Source organism: Muntiacus reevesi, chromosome 3 (genome assembly GCF_963930625.1).
Source record: "Muntiacus reevesi chromosome 3, mMunRee1.1, whole genome shotgun sequence".
NCBI classification, from domain to species: domain Eukaryota; kingdom Metazoa; phylum Chordata; class Mammalia; order Artiodactyla; family Cervidae; genus Muntiacus; species Muntiacus reevesi.
In genome coordinates, this window is record NC_089251.1 from 230,188,516 (window position 1) to 230,209,222 (window position 20,707).

The window sequence follows — 20,707 nt, forward strand, 5'->3', positions numbered from 1 at the left end:
GGTATCACTGATATTCTACAGATTTTCACATGGCAATATGAGATAATCAGTGCATGTATGCTATATGTCAAGATCATAAGCCTTAAAAGATCATGTCAAGATTGTAGACAACTGGTGAATCTGCAAAATTATATGCAAAATATGGGCTTGGATATTTTTCAGAGAGATGTTTGTACATTTAACCATACTATTGAAAAGCTTATCATAATCAGTCTAATGCTCACTTCAGTGTTACATATTTCCCAAGTCTACAGAAAATATTCATGACTGTGTTTACCTATATATCAACAGCATGCAAGAAACAACAGACATAAATTTAATTAAAATGAAAATTTTCCTTTTCTGCTTATGAATTTTAATTTTAGAGACAAATTTGATAATTGTTCAGATTTAATAAATATGTTTAAGGTTTACTTAATTTATCCATTTGGTTATTCATACAGTTTTATTAAATAATATTCATTTATTTGATAAATATTTAAACTACTATATTCATAATAAATACATTAATAACATAAAACAAAATATTTATAACTTTTTGCAAAGTTATGACTTTTAAAATTTGCAGTCTGTAGGCTAATGTACATTCCCATAGGGATTGCATTAAGTAAAACTGGGTTGCTAGAAAGTTAAGCTTATTAACATCATCCATTTTATTTCAAATTAAGCTATGCTGGCTGCACTTATTGGAGGATTAACTCATTGCAACTCTAGCAGTATCCTATGTTTGATGGGAAAACATCATGTAAAACAGAAATGATCAAAGGTGTGAAGATCTGGAGCATCCCATTCTAACAGGGACACCTTAGTCAAACTTTTCTCAGAAACACTTCACTGTTAATGAAGCTGTGGGAGGAGAGGAAATCCAAGCTGTGTTGCAGACACCCCCACTTGGGTGCCATGACTATGGCCTTTTGTTGGGTGGAAAAATGTAGCTTGGGAAGTAGAGGTTCAATTTGCAACTTCTTGGTGAATGTTTTCAGATGAAAACATTCTGGAGGTAATGGCTGTGCAACAATGTGATTGAAATTAATGCCTTTAAACTGTACACTTAAAAGTGGTTAAAATGTTAAATCTCATATATTATACCAAAATAAAAAATATGAAAATAATAATTTATTTTTTATTAAAGAGGAAAGGGAGTGGACAGATTTGTTCTATCTTGTTCTATCTATACTGTAAGAAGCGTTTTCCTACAGTTTCACATTATTGGTAAGCTAAGAATTGGAAGAGCCAGGCAAGTAGCAAAATACTTAGGAGATACAAGGTATCTAAAAGTAATATAATGAGTGACTGTGACAAAATTATATACTTTAAATTAAATTAAATACTTTAGTTACATATTTCAAGTTACTGAATCCTCAAATGCACAACTACCTTTCATATCAAGGAATATTTTTAAATGATAAATCAATAACCCCTGGAGAGATGAAAATTTCTTCAACAAGTAACTGAGACACACATACTCACAGTAGATGATTCAGTCAATTTTAAAATGTGTGCAGTCTTTACAAATTTAGGACTAGCAGTTTTAATTCAAACATTAGAATACATGAAGTTAGATATTGTGGAGAGTCTATATAAAGAAAGATGTGCAGTAATAATACTGATATAGCCCCTACTATTGTTTATCACTAATAAATTTTGATCCTATTTTCTCCTTCTAAGAAATATAACTTGCATCATTTTAATTCTGAAAAGTTTGTGGCCATAGACATTGCCATGGTCTATAAGTAGTTGAAAAATTAAAAAAAAAAAAAAAAGAAAGAAAGAAATCATTGTTACAGATTTTATCATTTAACTTTAGCTAATTTTTAAGTCAACTTATCAGTTTTCACATCTTGGAAGATTTTTGACACTCCTATTTTGGAGACCTTTAATCTACATCATAGCAAAATGCTAAAAAATTCAACACCTTTTACATTTTTAAAAAATAAATTTAAAGGATCATGGTGATTTTGAAATTCAATGGATAGAAGTAATGATTCAACATCTGCCTGACTGTGATTTCTTGGTAATTGTTGTGGATACTAGAGAAAACCCATTTCTAGGGCTGAAGGAGAGTACCCAAGAAAGTACAAATTTGAAAGAGGAATCTCCCCGCCATGCCCTGGAGTTCAGACATTAGACAGGGATGGTTGTAGCCAACTGTGTAGTTGCTATGGTCAGAAAAAGCAGAAAACAACACTTTATAAAGTATAGGCAAGCTTCAGCCAGTGGACAGTGGCCACAGGAGGCGACCACCAGGCCAGCCAGGTCTGCACGCTCGCTTTAGGGGCCTTGCGTATGTGTGTGACCTGGGGGAAAGCGTAAACAAATGTCCTCACTCCACATTACTGACCAGGTCTGCAGTGCCACAACCAAGAGAAAGCCCTCTTCCTTCAGTGTTCTTCCAGACCCCTCCTGAGAAAGTTCAGCATCAGGCTCACTCAATGGGAGAAAGGCTTTACAGAATTCTCTCATGATCACAGAGCAGGTATTAAGAAATGGATTTGAACTGAGAGACAATACAGTGATACTGTCATTTCTTTTTAAAGTATTTTGGGTGCAATCCTATTTTTATTTCATTATGTTTCAAATACTTCTTGCAGAAAAGTAAAGGCTTTACATCCAGGAGTAATAACTAGTATTATTTAAAAGCGCACTGGTTCTGTATCTCTCCAAAGGGAAGTCTGAGATGGAGACTTCACAACTGTTTTGTTTTGTTTCTCAATTTGGTTCTTCTTCATTTTTAGTTTTTTTTTTTTTTTTAATATATATTCAATTGCAAAACAACAACAACAACAACAACATTGATTTAAAAAGCAAATGGTAATACTCTTTCCACAAAGCTGGGTCCCCTCCGTATTAGTTGATTTCTTTTTACCCTTTCATTCATGAATAGTCAATAGGTGTTTATTGTATGGTGCTTGCTGGGTAATGGGTGAAAATAAACATGACTTCTGCCATCAAGGAGTTTACAGTTATAGCAGAAGTGTTTCTCCTTGATGAAGAATTCTTTCTTCATTTTCTTGACTGTCATACCTTTGCAGTAGATCAGTGTAGTACTTGGAGTTGTATACTTCAAAAATGCTAAATCTTTGTATGTGCAAAGAGAGGATTTAAACAAATAAAAAAGTAGAGGGATAGTGATCATGAAAAAGAGACAATTCCAATATGATATTTTAAGACTGACTCACACTGACAGACAGATTTAGTAATTGTAATAGAGAAGAAACTGAAGTTATCTTGAGAGGAATTTTAAGACATTCTACTATGTTCCTGTGTATTCTTTTTCTTTTGAAACTTGTAAACTTTTTTTTTTACTTTTGTGAATTGTTGATGTTAGTCTAATGGTAAATATAGCTAACTCAAGATCATTCAGGTGTATTTCAGTTGCCCAATGTGGAGGAGGGCATCAATAGTCTATGTCAAATAAATAAAGATACAAGCAGAAAAATGACTATGATAAAGAAACATTGGTGATATTATGAGAGTAAATTACAAGTCCTGACCTCCTTTGGATACTAACAAAAATGTTTTCTTGAAGTTTTCTTTAATTAAAATTTAATTAAATTTAATTAAAATGAGCTTAGAAGTAAAAATAGATGGAGAAACAATAAAAACAGTGACAGACTTTGTTTTGGGGGGCTCCAAAATCACTGCAGATGGTGACTGCAGCCATGAAATTAAAAGACGCTTGCTCCTTGGAAGAAAAGCTACAACCAATCTAGTTCAGTTCAGTCACTCAGTCATGTCCGACTGCTTGCGACCCCATGAACTGCAGCACACCAGGCCTCCCTGTCCGTCACCGACTCCCGGATTTTACTCAAACTCATGTCCATTGTATTGGTGATGCCATTCAGCCATCTCATCCCCTGTTGTCCCCTTCTCCTCCTGCCCTCAATCTTTCCCAGCATCAGGGTCTTTTCAAATGAGTCAGCTCTTTGCATCAGGTTGCCAAAGTATTGGAGTTTCAGCTTCAACATCAGGCCCACCAATGAACCCCCAGGACTGATCCTTTAGGATGGACTGGTTGGATCTCCTTGCAATCCAAGGGACTCTCAAGAATCTTCTCTAACACCACACTTCAAAAGCATCAATTCTTCAGTACTCAGTTTTCTTTATAGCCTAACTCTCATATCCATACATAACTACTGGAAAAACCATAGCCTTGACTAGACAGACCTTTGTTGGCAAAGCAATGTCACTGCTTTTTAACATGCAGTCTAGGTTGGTCATCACTTTCCTTCCAAGGAGGAAGCATCTTTTAATTTCATGGCTGCAATCACCATCCGCAGTGATTTTGGAACCCAGAATAATTAAGTCAGCAACTCTTTCCACAGTTTCCCCATCTATTTGCCATGAAGTGATGGGACCAGATGCCACAATCTTAGTTTCCTGAATGTTGAACTTTAAGCCAACTTTTTCACTCTCCTCTTTCACTTTCATCGAGAAGCTCTTTAGTTCTTCTTCACTTTCTGCCATAAGGGCGGTGTCATGTGCATATCTGAGGTTATTGATATTTCTCCTTGCAATCTGGATTCCAGCTTGTGCTTCTTCCAGCCCAGCATTTCTCATGATGTACTCTGCATATAAGTTATAACTGGACATGGAACAACAGACTGGTTCCAAATAGGAAAGGGAGTACGTCAGGGCTGTATATTGTCACCCTCCTTATTTAACTTATATGCAGAGGACATCATGAAACCAACCTAGACAGAATATTAAAAAGCAGAGACATTACTTTGTCAGCAAAGGTCTATCTAGTCAAAGCTATGGTTTTTCTGGTAGTCACATATGGATATGAGAGTTGTACTATAAAGAAAGCTGAGTGCTGAAGAATTGATGCTTTTGAACTGTGGTGTTGGAGAAGACTTTTAAGAGTCCCTTGGACTGCAAGGAGATCCAACCAGTCCATCCAGAGGAAATCAGTCTGAATATTCATTGGAAGGACTGATGCTGAAGCTAAAATCCGATTCTTTGGCCACCTGATGAGAAGAACTAACTCATTAGGAAAGACCCTGATGCTGGGAAAGATTGAAGGCAGGAGGAGAAGGGGATGACAGAGGATAAGATGGTTGGATGGGCATCGCCAACTCGATGGACAGGAGTTTGAGTAAGCTCTGGGAGTTGGTGATGGACACAGAAGCCTGACATGCTGCAGTCCATGGGGTTACACAGGGTTGGACATGACTGGGTGACTGAACTCAACTGAGCTTTTGAATATATTAGGAAAAGACATGGGCGGTTGGCTGATGGTATTGTTATGGGCAGAAATTGAAGTACAGGAAGTAGTTTGATGGTGCTAAAAATAACCTTTCTGCATAGAAATGTTCATTTGTAAATTTCCTTTCTGCATTAATTTGTATCTTTCCATCATAAAAGCTTAATCTCTATAGAGGACACTTGCATAATCAGTATATGGTTAGTGTAATAAGACAGAGTCTCTCAGCTCTTTAGCTTTATTATTTTTCACCTTAATCTTCCTTTACATATGCAATTTATTTTCCTTAGAGTAGACATGTATGTTAAATCTGAAAAATTTAAAACTGGATTTCCCCCAATGCCAATTAGATTTAAAATACAATAATGGTCAGCTTTCCTCACACTGTTTATATATTATTAATAATTCTTTATGCTTGTTTTTCTATATTAAATTCCAAATGTAGATTCAATTACAGGATTTAGGAAATTTTTTTTTTTAATGATACATGATTTTTTCCAGTTACTCTCTACTTCATTAACGTACACTATATTTTTTCACAATAATTGTTAGACTAAGTTTTTTTAGTGAACTAATTTCTGTCTTTAAGCTGACTGACTCCTCAACACTAGGAATTTCCACCAAAGCAGGGACTCCCCTGTCTTATTCACTAGTGTCCCATCACTGAAAATAGTCCTGGTTCAATAGACATCTGTTAAAATAATGAATGAATGATTCATATATTGGCAAATATGTGCATAAAAGATCTATAAATATTGTTATTACCCTGGCTATAAGAAAAGGTAAAAATTCCATATCTATATCTATACACACATACACATATAGCTATAATATGTAGAATTTTTTTCTGTCCTTATATAAGCATACATATAAATAATTATATTTTAGAAATTTATCTTTGTATCTAAGTGCTCACTTTTTTAAAGTATTATTTGCAAACATTTGAAAGGACAACAGCAGAAAAGAATAAAAATAATAAAATGAATACTATGGGATGCAAATATTGGTTACATGATTATAAGAGATGGAAAACATGTCTTTTCAGTTGATGGTAGAAAATAAAACTTGTTAGTGAAGTGACTGGGAAATTTGTTTGTCCACTCCAGCCTGTTACTTCAGAGAAGTCAAGAATAATGTTTAATATTAGGTCAGAGGAAAATCATTATAGTAAGACTTTCATAGAAGGCAAAAATGGACAATTTCAGCTTGTGTTAGAAAATGACTTTTATTACATTGAAACATTCCATTTATTTTATGATTTAAAAATGGCATGAACTCATATTTGAAACAAATGCCATGAAACAATTAGAAAAGAATTTCATGAGAAATGATGGGAAATATAAAATTCTGTGAAGCTCCTAAACACCAATTATTAGACAAAGGTGAATAACCACCTTGCAAACAATTAGAATTAAAAACTTTTATATGCAATTTTTTTGTATTTGTCTGAATAGCTTTGAGGTCAAATAATAGAGCATAACATTGGAGTAATATCTTATTTTCTCTGATCTAATCATAAATATAAACATATGCAGGTTTTTGACTTGGTAAAGATAAATGGAACAGGTCCTAACTTCAGAGAACTTCTTCATATTTTGTACTTATTTTCTGGAATTATCCTCCATATTTATTTTCCATTTTCTTCTTATCTTCTTTTGAGACATTCATAGAACAAGAAATGGTAAGATGAATTTGAATTTGATTCTTAGAATTCAAACTAAATTCCATTTTATTCAATCACATATTATTTACAAAAATTGAAGAGATCCATGATACTGAATAAAAACTCAAATTCCAAACAAAATAATGTTTACAATTTTTCCCACTTTCAGTCAGTTCAGTCGCTCAGTCATGTCTGATTCTTTGCGACCCAATGAACCGTAGCACGCCAGGCCTCCCTGTGCATTAACAATTTCTGACTTTACCCAAACTCATGTCCATTGAGTTGGAGATGCCATCCAACAATCTCATCCTCTGTCCTCCTCTTCTCCTCCCGCCTTCAATCTTTCCCAGCATCAGGGTCTTTTCAAATGAGTCAGTTCTTTGCATCAGGTGACCAAAATATTGGAGTTACAGCTTCAACATCAGCCCTTACAATGAACACCCAGGACTGATCTCCTTTAGGATGGATTGGTTGGATTCCTTGCAGTTCAAGTGACTCTCAAGAATCTTCTCTGACACCACAGTTCAAAAGCATCAATTCTTCAGCACTCAGCTTTCTTTATAGACCAACTCTCACATCCACACATGACTACTGGAAAACTCATAGCCTTGATTAGATGGATCATTGATGACAAAGTAATGTCTCTGCTTTTTAAAATGCTATCTAGGTTGGTCATAACTTTTCTTCCAAGGAATAAGTGTCTTTAAATTTCATTGCTGCAATCACCATCTGCAGTGATTTTGGAGCCCAGAAAAATAAAGTCAGTCACTGTTTCCACTGTTTTTCCATCTATTTGCCATGAAGTGATAGGACCAGATGCCATGATCTTAGTTTTCTGAATGTTGAGTTTTAAGCCAACTTTTTCACTCTCTTCTTTCACTTTCATCAAGAGGCTCTTTAGTTTTCTTTGATTTCTGCCATAAGGGTGGTGTCATTTGCATATCTGAAGTTATTTATATTTCTCCCTACAATCTTGATTCCAGCTTGTGCTTCTTCCAGTCCAGCGTTTCTCATGATGTACTCTGCATATAAGCTAAATAAGCAGGGTGACAATATACAGCCTTGACGTTTTCCTTGTCCTATTTGGAACCAGTCTGTTCCATGTCCAAGCTAACTGTTGCTTCCTGACCTGCATACACATTTCTCAAGAGGCAGGTCAGGTGGTCTGGTATTATCATATCTTTCAGAATTTTCCACAGTTTATTGTGATCCACACAGTCAAAGGCTTTGGCATAGTCAATAAAGCAGAAATAGATGTTTTTCTGGAACTCTCTTGCTGTTTTCGATGATCCAGTGGATGTTGGCAATTTGATCTCTGGTTCCTCTGCCTTTTCTAAAACCTGCTTGAACATCTGGAAGTTCACGGTTCATGTATTGCTGAAGCCTGGCTTGGAGAATTTTGAGCATTACTTTCGTAGTCTGTGAGATGAGTGCAATTGTGTGGTAGTTTGAGCATTCTTTAGGATTGCCTTTCTTTGGGATTGGAATGAAAACTGACCTTTTCCAGTCCTGTGGCCACTGCTGAGTTTTCCAAATTTGCTGGCATATTGAGTGCAGCACTTTCACAGCATCATCTTTTAGGATTTGAAACAGCTTGACTGGAATTCTATCACCTCCATTAGCTTTGTTTGTAGTGTTGCTTCCTAAGGCCCACTTGACCTCACATCCCAGGATGTCTGGCTCTAGGTGAGTGATCACACCATCGTGATTATCTGAGTCATGCAGATCTTTTTTGTACAGTTCTTCTGTATATTCTTGCAACCCCTTCTTAATATCTTCTGCTCCTGTTAGGTCCCTACCATTTCTGTACTTTATTGAGCCCATCTTTGCATGAAATGTTCCCTTGGTATCTCTAATTTTCTTGAAGAGATCTCTAGTCTTTCCCATTCTATTGTTTTCCTCTATTTCTTTGCATTGATCACTGAGGAAGTCTTTCTTATCTCTCCTTGCTATTCTTTGGAACTCTGCATCTAAATGGTATACCTTTCCTTTTTCCTTTGCTTTTCACTTTTCTTCTTTTCACAACTATTTGTAAGGCCTCTTCAGACAGCCATTTTGCTTTTTTGCATTTCTTTTTCTTGGGGATGGTCTTGATCCTTGTCTCCTGTACAATGTCAGAAACCTCCATCCGTAGTTCATCAGGCACTCTGTCAGATCTAGTCCCTTAAATCTATCTCTCACTTTCACTGTATAGCCATTTGATTGACGTCTAGTGGTTTCCCCCACTTTCTTCAATTTAAGTCTAAATTTGGCAATATGGAGTTCATGATCTGAGTCACAGTCAGCTCCAGGTCTTGTTTTTGCTGACTGTATAAAGCTTCTCCATCTTTGGCTGCAAAGAATACAATCAATCTGATTTCGGTGTTGACCATCTGGTGATTTCCCACTTTAGTTCCTCATTAAACTCAAACAGAAATTCACAGTAATTTGCCAAAGTGGCATGTCACGTTACTATGTTTATTAATAATGAACTTGTTTCCAGCTCATATAATATTTAAGAAAAATGTTACAATTTCTCAGCAAACTTTTTATCATGAAGAACAATTACTGAAAAAATATTTTTGTAACACTGAATATTAGTGAGTTACAATATTTGCCTTAGCAACTTATCCTTCATGAACTATGAATCAAGGCTAACATTTATAATAAAATATCATTGAATAAACAGAATGTTATATTTAGCAATATCTCAAAATACACCTGGAATAAATAGACCTTGGAATTCCATCTCTGTTTCCAGGTCACTCTTTTAATTTAAAATATTTGTGTATTCACTCTGATATTCTTGCCTGGGAAATCCAATGAACAGAGGAGCCTGGCATGGGATCACAAGAGTTGGACATAACTTAGCGACTAGACAACAACAAAAACAGTTGTGTTAACTATAAACCACTATAGGATTTAGGGATTTGTAATAGTGCTGTTTAATCACCTAGTAGAAACACTAAAAATAACATCTAAGACAGTGATTGTCATCAAGGGCAATTATGGTGCTCAGGGGTCATCTGGCAATTTCTGGAAACATTTGAGGTCCCTACTGACAGTACTACTGATGTCTACTTGGTAGAAGCAAGGGATGCTAATAAACTTCCTGATAGGTTATTCCCCATAACAAATATATTTATGGTTCAAAATAATACCAAGATTGAGGAAAGTGAAAGTGAAAGTTGCTCAGTCATGTCCAACTTTTTGCAACCCCACAGTCCATGGAATTCTCCCACTAGAGTGAGTAGCCTTTAGAAGCTTTATCTAAATGTCTTGATTTGATTTTTAAAAGTATGATTTCAAATGGAATAAATGGCCTTTAGAGCAACCCATTCAGTTCAGTTCAGTTCAGTTGCTCAGTCGTGTCTGACTCTTTGTGACCCCATGGATTGCAGCACACCAGGCCTCCCTGTCCATCACCAACTCCTGGAGTTTACTCAAACTCATGTCCATTGTGTCGGTGATTCCATCCAACTATCTCGTCCTGTCATCCCCTTCTCTTGCTGCCTTTAATTTTTCCCAGTATCAGGGTCTTTTCAAATGAGTCAGCTCTTCACATCAGGTGGCCAAAATGTTGGAGTTTCAGCTTCAACGTCAGTCCTTCCAATGAATGTTCAGAACTGATCTCCTTTAGGATGGACTGGTTGGATCTCCTTGCAGTCCAAGGGACTCTCAAGAGTCTTCTCCAACACCACACTTCAAAAGCATCAATTCTTTAGTGTTCAGCTTTCTTTATAGTCCAACTCTCACATCCATACATGACCACTGGAAAAACCATAGCCTTGACTAGACGGACCTTTGTTGACAAAGTAATGTCTCTGCTTTTTAGACATTTAGCATCAGCTGTCTAGGTTGGTCATAACTTTCCTTCCAAGGAGTAAGTGTCTTTTAATAACCCATTCAGTTGAACTTAAAAATTAGATACTTGTAGAGACAAGTTGTGCATTGTTTTTTATATTTGGCAAAAACTCACACTCACATAGAAGAAATTTTTCAAGCCAAATTGATGAAGTGGTGAATTCTGGTAATGTATATTAGTAACTATTTTCCTAAAATAGATCATAAGGAATAGCCTAAAAGATACCTGAAAAGAACAGGCTTTCTATTCTGTCTTAGAAAATAAACAGAATAGCTGAAGTGAAATACATTTCCATAATTTCATCATTACACCAGGTAATAGCATCTCAAAAACTTGGAGTGTCTGAGGCATACAGTAAAAATTGAACTAAACTGAAAGAAGATATCAGACTTTAACAGTAAGTATCTTTCCACAGACCAGAAGAGAGTTATTGGAAATGTGTTGTAGAAAATCTTGGAAACCATGACTATATTTCTTATTATAGATTAACACTGGAGAGTCAGAGCCACAGGGTATGACATATTCAATATTCTGTCTTATCCATCATCCATTCCAATCTCCTTCCTCTCTAACTTCCTATACTGTAGAAATTAGAAAGCAAAGAAATATATTTCCTGAGTTCACAGCAACAGCTACATTTCTATGCATGGTTTAGATTTCTCTCTTCAAATGTATTCATATAAGTTCTGAATTGAAAACTAAATTAAAACAGAGAAAAAAGATCAGAGAAACACAGAAGAGAATACAAAAACAAGGCATCCACTTAGTGGGAGAGTGTGCAGTGGCTTTGGAACCAACAGTTCTGATGGTTTCTTCTTGATCTTCAGATTGCAGAGGTCAGGCTAAGTTTTAAGAACCTGTGACTGCCAGTTGATGTACAAGCTGCCTCAATATCAGTACCTGGTATTGACTAAATAAAATATATAATGTGTCCTGTATGTTATCATGATTGTACTTAAAATAGGCAAAATATGGAAACAATAAACTTTCCACAAGAGTGGGTCACTTAGATAAGTAAATGTACATTAATAGAATTTATTTAAATCCACTTATAAAAGTAATATAGATCCATGTTAATTGTTAAGGAAAGATCTGATATTATAAATAATTAGGCACTCAGTTTTTAGCAAATATTAATATATATTGAACACCTACTATATATTTGGTAATAAAGTTGATACCGACAATGAAAAACCAGAAGTATTTTCAACAATTAAATAATGTAATATTTTTAAATTCATAAGATATCTTTAAATGAAAATGATGTGAAATGGTATAGACAACAATAATCTACCATTTAAAACATTTATATGTTTGCATATTTATAGAAATTACCTAGGAGGTCACATAGTAATATTAAGAGTGGATATTTCTGAACCATATTGAAAAAAGCTATTACCTTATTTCTTCACATACTGTTTGAATTTTTTTACATCATGTTTTCATTGTTTGTATGTGGAGAGGAAATGAATTATTTTTATTTTAAATAATTATTTAGGTATTTGTGATATACCTATAAATCTCCTTTATCTAAAATACACTATTTTTTCTCAAGTTCAACTTACCTAATACATGAATGTTAGTCTTTATGCACACATATGTATTTACTCGTTCCATTATGTGTGTCATGTTTTATATATCTGTTATTGATGAAATTAATACGCCTTCTTAAATTGCATCAGAAATAGAATCAGCCAAATACAATTCTAAATATGTTGTAAACATGCCAGTATGCATTTATTCCAGTGGGCTGTATGTAAATGAGCATTTATAATGTGCAAGACATGGCTCTAAGTACTTCAGATGAATTCCCCTAATTAATCCTCATTACAACCCAATGCAATAGATCCAAAACCTAGCAGCCCTTTGTTGTTATTATTGTCTGTCATTAAGTCTTGCCCCACTCTTTGTGACCGAATGGATTGCAACATGCCATGTTCCTCTGTCTTTCACTATCTCCCACAGTTTGCTCAGTTTCATGTCCTGTGAGTTGGTGATGCTATGTAACTATCTCATCCTCTGCCATCCTCTCCTCCTTTTGCCTTCAATCTTTCCCATCATCAAGGTCTTTTCCAATGAGGGCTCTTCCCATCAGGTGGCCAAAATGTTGGCACTTCAGCTTCAGCATCAGTCCTTACACAGAATATTCAGTGTTGGTTTCTTTTAGGATTGACTGGTTTGATCTCCTTGCAGTCCAGGGACCTCTGAAGAGTCTTCTCCAGCGCCACAATTTGAAGGCTTCAATTCTTCAGTGCTCAGCCTTCTTTATGGTTCAACTTTCACATCCATACATGACTACTGGAAAAATAATAGCTTGACTATATGGATCTTTGTTGACAAAGTGATGTCTCTGTTTTTTAATACATGGTGCATGTTTGTCATAGCTTTCCCTTTTATGTGCTCTCACTCAGAGAAGCTAAGTGCCTTGCCCAGTATATATGACCAGTACATGATAGAGCTTGTTTACCTGAAAAAAAAATCTCACAATGTAAGGGCTATGAGTTGAGTTTACTCAGTGTCTTACTGAGGACTATAGCTTGAGAGACAGCTTCTCAGCTATCTCCAAGAAGCTCTCCTAAAGAAGAAAGAGAGGAGCCAGGATAAATATGAATTGTTTTGCTGGGAAAAACATGTAGTCAAACCTAGAAAGAGTACTACTAATCACAAAGAACAGACATCTCAAGTAAGTCATTTCAGTGCTTTTCTATGCATGGGAAGATGCATGAATCTAGGGTCTTTTAAAATTTTCTTTAGATATGTATTTTAACTTTCTAGAGGTTAGTATACCTAAAGCACAGAGTGCTTCCTATTTTTCTCCATCCTGAATTCCCCTCAGGCACACTATCAGAAGGCAACTGCATTGGCTAATAGCTTGATCCTTATAGAACTGGAATGGTCGGCAATTTTTTTTCTTTATAGGGCATGGAATTGAAAAGAGTTTTCTAGAACCTCTGAGTTCATGTTTTAAATTACTGTATCTTTTTATTTACCTATTATTTCATTTCTGATAACCAAAATTATCTTCCAAATGATTGTTCTATCATTCTGGAAGGATGATGATTATCTCACCATGATTTTAATGTCAGGCTATATGCTAGTATAGTGTAAGTCCTGAAAGTTTGGTTTTCTTTTTGTAATGCAAATGCTTGACTTAAGCTTTGATTGCCCAGGCATTCACTTCAAAGAAGAATCTGCTTTCAAAGATAGCTGTCTCCAATAAACATAACACCAGGTATAGAACTAGGTAAAGAGCCAGCCTGCTTTGCTTTAAAGATCTTGGTTGCTTTTGATAACTGACTTTGGACCACTTTTATTCCCCTCTTTCCATGTTTTAAATTTAAATTTAAATGTTTCCCATTGTTTTAAATTTACCAATAAAGAATGAGCTCTTGAAAACCTAAGCCCTCACCATTGACCCCAATAAAAGTAGACTCTCAGACTCATGACTCACTCTCTTTCTTTGTACATGTGATCTCTCTATGGGACCCTAGATAGCCAGAATTTGTAAGTAATAATCTACTCGTTTTTCAAGTTTCCTGAGGGTTATTGCGAAGGACATCTTGCAAACATGAGAACCACAAGGGTGGGTTTAGCCACAACATTAGTTATTGACAACAAATGGCTGAGACCTGCACAGAACAAATATGCTTTGTGAATTTCTGTTTGTCTTCTCATAGCATGATGAAGCATAGGCTCATTGTGTACAACTTCACATTACGTGTACAACTACACATGAGCTTATTGTGTGCAACTTCACATATGCACATTGTGTAAACCCACATTAACCTCATAATTGCAGTGAAATTCAGCTGCTTGCCATTCATGAAGCTATGTAAACATATCTATTTGTTTCATAATCATGTCTTTCTGCCTTAAAAAATATCTTTGCTTTGGAGTGTCTTATTTTGTACCATTTTGGTAGCTAAAATTTAGAATCAAAGGGGCATATTGCAATGGCCACAGAAGGTTAATAAATAACTTATAGCAATAGCTCACTGTACTTCAAAAGACTTAAGAATAATGGATAAATATGTGAGTCTGGGGAAGAAATTAGCATACATGCTAAATCTGTGCAGTAAAGATTTGTCTGTCTTTTCTGTACAATTTTTAATTAGCGTTCTCGTCTCTAATTGTCTGTGCGATTCTTAGGAAGTCATATCCTTTCAAAGAAAGAGTTAATGATTGAAAGTTGCCATCCTATTAGTCAAGTGACTGATGCTAGATAATTGTATTGTGAAAGATAACAGCTAGAAATAAGAGCTTCTTGTTTTTACCAGCTTAGCACTCTTTCTTAATAAAGCACCAAAATGTTATCTTCCAAATGTTATTATTCACACTTTGTTTTATAAACAAACACCACATAATAAAAGAACAAAGGTGACAGTAGAGTATGAAGAACACCAGTGTTAAACATGAATGTGGTTGTATTTTTTTCCCTGAATTTGCAAAAATCCTAAATATATTATTGTGGACCTAAGGTAAACACAAATACTTGAACTTCAAGCATAATATACAGAAAAAAATCTCACAACCAACAAGAATATGTTCATTACTATGGTTAATGAAATATGGTGTTCTGTAATTTCTAAATTGTGCAATTAAAATAATTTAAAAATCCATATGATAAACAATACATTATATTAAGTACTTGGGAATCAAAACTGAAAAGATCAAATCTCTGCCCTCGATGAAGGAAATGTGCCACCTAACAGATAAGAGAGAGTCAATGCGATGAGCTATGATCCTGTAAGTGAATTCTTTATACAAACTCTGAGTAAAGAAATATCAGAGAAGGTGCTATAAGAGCTAAACTCTATAAATCAATAGGCTTTCATCAAACCAAGAAGGGAAAACAGGAGATTGATTCCAGGTAGAGAAAATAATATAAAATAAGCATGCTTAGTCATGTCCGACTCTTTGGTTGCATCAGGCTCCTCCGTCCATGGGATTTTTCAGACAAGAATACTGGAGTGGGTAGCCATTTCCTTCTCCAGGGGATCTTCTGGGCCCAGAGGGCGACCCCACATCTCCTGTGTCTCCTGCACTGAAGGCAGATTATTTGCCTGCTGAGCTACCACGGAAGCCCCACAAAAGAAGCAGACATGGTGAAACTACATGGGACAATCACATAATAATTTGCAAATCAGTGCAACTAACATGGGTAGTGCATGGCAGGAGTGGAAGATCAAACTAAATATTAGAGATACAATATGCAATTTAAATTACCAGCTCTCTTTTAGAAATGTAACTCCAGTAGCCACTGTGCAATGTGGGGGCATGGGAGGTACAAAGTCCAAGGGCCATTTTCAAGTCTATTGCATGAATATAAATGAGAGAGGACCATTGCATCTACTACTGTGGGCAAGAATCCCTTAGAAGAAATGGAGTAGCCATCATAGTCAACAAAAGAGTCTGAAATGCAGTACTTGGATGCAATCTCAAAAACAACAGAATGATCTCTGTTAATTTCCAAGGCAAACCATTCAATATCATGGTAGGCCAAGTCAATGCCCTGACTAGTAATGCTGAAGAAGCTGAAGATGAACAGTTCTATGAAGACCTATAAGACCTTCTAGAACTAACACCCACAAAAAATGTCCTTTTCATTATAGGGGACTGGAATGCAAAAGTAGGAAGTCAGGAGACACCTGGAGTAACAGGCAAATTGGCCTTGGAGTACAGAATGAAACAGGGCAAAAGCTAATAGAATTCTACCAAGAGAACGCACTGGTCATAGCAAACACCCTCTTCCAACAACACAAGAGAAGACTCTACACATGGACATCACCAGATGGTCGACATCGAAATCAGATTGATTATATTCTTTGCAGCCAAAGATGGAGAAGCTCTACACAGTCAGCTAAAACAAGACCGGTAGCTGACTGTGGCTCAGATCATGAACTCCTTATTGCCAAATTCAGACTTAAATTGAAGAAAGTGGAGAAAACCACTAGAGCATTCAGGTATGACCTAAATCAAATCCCTTATGACTGTACAATGGAAGTGAGAAATAGATTCAAGGGATGACATCTGATAGACAGAGTGTCTGATGATGTCAAGGCTATGGTTTTTCTAGTGGGCATTTATGGATGTGAGAGTTGGACTATAAAGAAGACTGAGCACTGAAGAACTGATGCTTTTGAACTGTGGTGCTGGAGAAGACTCTTGAGAGTCCCTTGGACTGCAAGGAGATCCAACCAGTCCATCCTAAAGGAGATCAGTCATGAACATTCATTGGTAGGACTGATGTTGAAGCTGAAACTCCAATACTTTGACCACCTGATGTGAAGAACTGACTCATTGGAAAAGACCCTGGTGCTGGGAAAGCTTGAGGGCAGGAGGAGAAGGGGTTGACAGAGAATGAGATGGTTGGATGGCATCACTGACCGATGGACGTGGGTTTGGGTGGACTCCAGGAGTTGGTATTGGACAGGGAGGCCTGGCATACTGCAGTTCATGGCATGCTGAGTCAGCCACGACTGAGTGACTGAACTGAACTGAAATGAGAGAGCCTGAGAAAGTGGAGGTTGAATGGGGGGAGGGGGTGCAGAAGAAGATCTAGAGCAGAGGGGTATGGAGATAAAGGTAGTCAGCTTCACAAGGACATTTTGGAAGTAATCGGGAAAACTCCAGCTTTAAAAAGTGTGCCATGGTTTGCAAACTCATTCATTTCCTTTTATAACATCTGCATTAAACAGTCAGCACCATGCCTAACTTGTAGATAAAACACAAGTGAAATCCTGATGTCAAGTAGTTTATTTAGTTCACAAAGAAGATTCCAATTTAAAAGCAATAGCTTTCCTGACACTTTTCATAAAATAGCTTAAGTAATTTTTATGTAACCATGAAGATTTCTAGGAAATACTCGTTTCTCATTTGAAAATATATCTGTATCTATCTATATCGACATCTATACCTATAACTATCAACCATCTATTTATCTTTAGCATAGTCCTTAAGAATAGGAGAAACTGTGATCTTAAATTCTGCAATAAATTACTTCCAATTTGTATTATTATATATATACTTATTCTCACAGTGGGAGTCCTGATTTCTTCTGTATGACCAATTGCCCAGCCTAGCCAACCATGTTCAGCAACTTCAAGAATGTCCTGACAAGCATTCCATATATCCTAATTCCAGCATTATCTACTGCCACTCTAAACTAAAATTACCAAAAGTACACTTCTTCTTTCATTTATAGAGTTGCTGTCAAGGAACAAAGAACAGTTTAGACTCAGTCCACTAAAAAACATAACATTTCAGTTCAATCATATATATCCTTGTCATAGTTTGGAATTGCTTATAGTCATCAATCAATGTATCTAAAATAATTTTAAAGCTAGAATATAAAATGAATTTTTAAAGTTATTGCATTACTTAAGTTATTAATAATAATGAACTAGAATTTGCTTAGTATTTTCAAATTGTCAAACAGTGTCATAAGTGCTGTGTATGCATTATCCTATTTAACCCTCATGATGGATACATTATTATTACTATCATTTTTTATTATTATGCAACTAGAGCTGCAGAGGTTTAGAACTATTAAACAAAAATATCAAGGTCAGAGAACTAGTAGCTGTAAAAACTAGAACTCAAATCCTCTTCTGTTTGAGCTTAAAGTTAATTGTTATATTATTTTACACTGATATTATTGTCTATCAAAGTCCTCATTCAAAGTCCATACTATAATCATTAGTAAAAAATGGTCACTAAAACTAGCTTTTATTGAATGCCACAGTTGCTTAAATGAGAAAATAAATTTATTGAAAGAAACAAAAATATTGAAAAACAATGCAAGAGGTTTAGTAAAAGTATTATTGAGAGATGCATGCACAAAAATTAACTTTTAAATTAAAAGCCAATGGGCATAATTGCTTCCCTGGCTCCTTCACTCTACCCAAAAAATCCTTGAACTGATATATTAGATTTTACACATTTTTAAAGAGTAAACTCATAATCATAATGGAAAAGCAGATAATATGCAAACAATAGATCCTGTATTTCAAGAAAAGCTTAGAAGATAGAAGGTAAATGGGGTATTAGTTACTGATAAGACAGATCAGAGGGAGCTACAAAGTCACATTATACAAGATTCTAAAGAAACACTCATAGGAAGGGAAATAATCAAAAGTGAGAGGAAGTGCAAAGACATAGGATCTTCTTTAGCATTTTTGAGATCTTTGTTCTGAGAAGCTGCCCATGGACAGCATGGGCAATCCTCTGTCTCAACCTCTCTCAAGCACAGTCTAAATAAACAGCCATCTGCTAAAAGAGAGCTCCTATTTTATCATCAAGGCTGGAGATTTGCAGGAGCATGGGTAAATCCAGACCACCACAAGGACTATTAAGGTAGAATCAAAAGAAGAAACAGGGCTGATTCTGGCCTCCATCCAGAAGCAGTGAATCTCTGAAGTGAGACTTCTGACATGTCAGGCTCTATCTAGAGAAAGAAAGTAGAAAAGGTTGAGCTTATGAAGGATGGGCAATTGCCAGAGCTTCAATAGAAACTAACTGTACACACTCCGGGCTTAATAACCATGCAGAGTTTTTAGCTAAAATAAGAACATAGTTAACTCATGAAGAAATATCAATAATCAAATGCAATTAAGGGGAAAAAAAAACCCACTGAAAAAACAGATATTTGAGAAAAATCACCTGCTTTGTGTAAAGACAGGAATTCCTACAAAAGCACTCAGTTAAGTTCAGTTCAGTTGCTCAGTTGTCCAACTCTTTGCAACCCCATGGACTGCAGTATGCCAGGCCTCCCTGTCCATCACCAACACCTGGAGTTTACTTAAACTCATGTCCATTGAGTTGGTGATGCCATCCAACCATCTCATCCTCTGTTGTCTCCTTCTCCTCCTTTCTTCAATCCCCCCCAGCATCAGGGTCTTTTCAAGTGAGTCAGCTCTTTGCATCAGGTGGCCAAAGTGTTGGAGTTTCAGCTTCAGCATCAGTCCTTCCAATGAATATTCAGGACTGATTTCCTTTAGGATGGATTGGTTGGATCTCCTTGCCGTCCAAGGGACTCTCAAGAGTCTTCAACACCACAGTTCAAAAGCATCAATTCTTCGGCACTCAGCTTTCTTTATAGTCCAAATCTCACATCCATACATGACTACTGGAAAAACCATAGCCTTGACTAGACGGACTTTTGTTGGCAAAGTAATGTCTCTGCTTTTTAATACGCTGTCTAGGTTGGTCATAACTTTTCTTCCAAGGAGTAAGCATCTTAATTTCATGGGTGCAATCACCATCTGCAGTGATTTTGGAGCCCAAAAAGACAAGAACACTACATCAAAGTAACAGATTTAAAGAAAATATATATTCAGTATTTTCAATAAAATTGGACAGCTAAAAAATAAAACAAATAAAAATTTCCTTTTTAAGAGAAATTAAGATTATACAATTTAAATTAACTTGACTGGATATTGACTTAGCAAACTGGAAAAGGTAATTGAGAAATTCGATCTGAATGCTGAGTCAAGGACAAAGTGGTAGAATTTATGAGGAAACTTAGAAAAAAATGTGAAGATGTATTCACATGTTCCAAAGTGTATCTAAGGGAAATGAGTAAAAAGAGAGTACTAAAAGAATGAACTGAGGAAAATGATAACATGGCTGAATAAATTTCCCAGTCTTCTTTAATTTGAGAGAGCTCACAGTTCTCTAATTAGAAAAAAATTTAAAAAGAGGAGGAAAAATCAACAACAATGTATTTTAACAAGACAGATTTAGTCATATCCCTGTCAAGTTTTAGAACTCCAAATGTAAATAGAATAAAAAATCTTTGGCATAAGTTTTTCTTTTCTTTCTTTTTTTTTTTTTTTGCTGTTATTTTTTTAAAAAAATCACTGCTAGAAGACAATGACAGCTTGAAGGGAAATTATTTTAAACCTATCATCTTATGCCAGGAAAAACTAGCATTCCTATATAAAGACTAAATAAAGCTATTCAAAAAATTTTGGTAAAATTCAAAGATGATAAA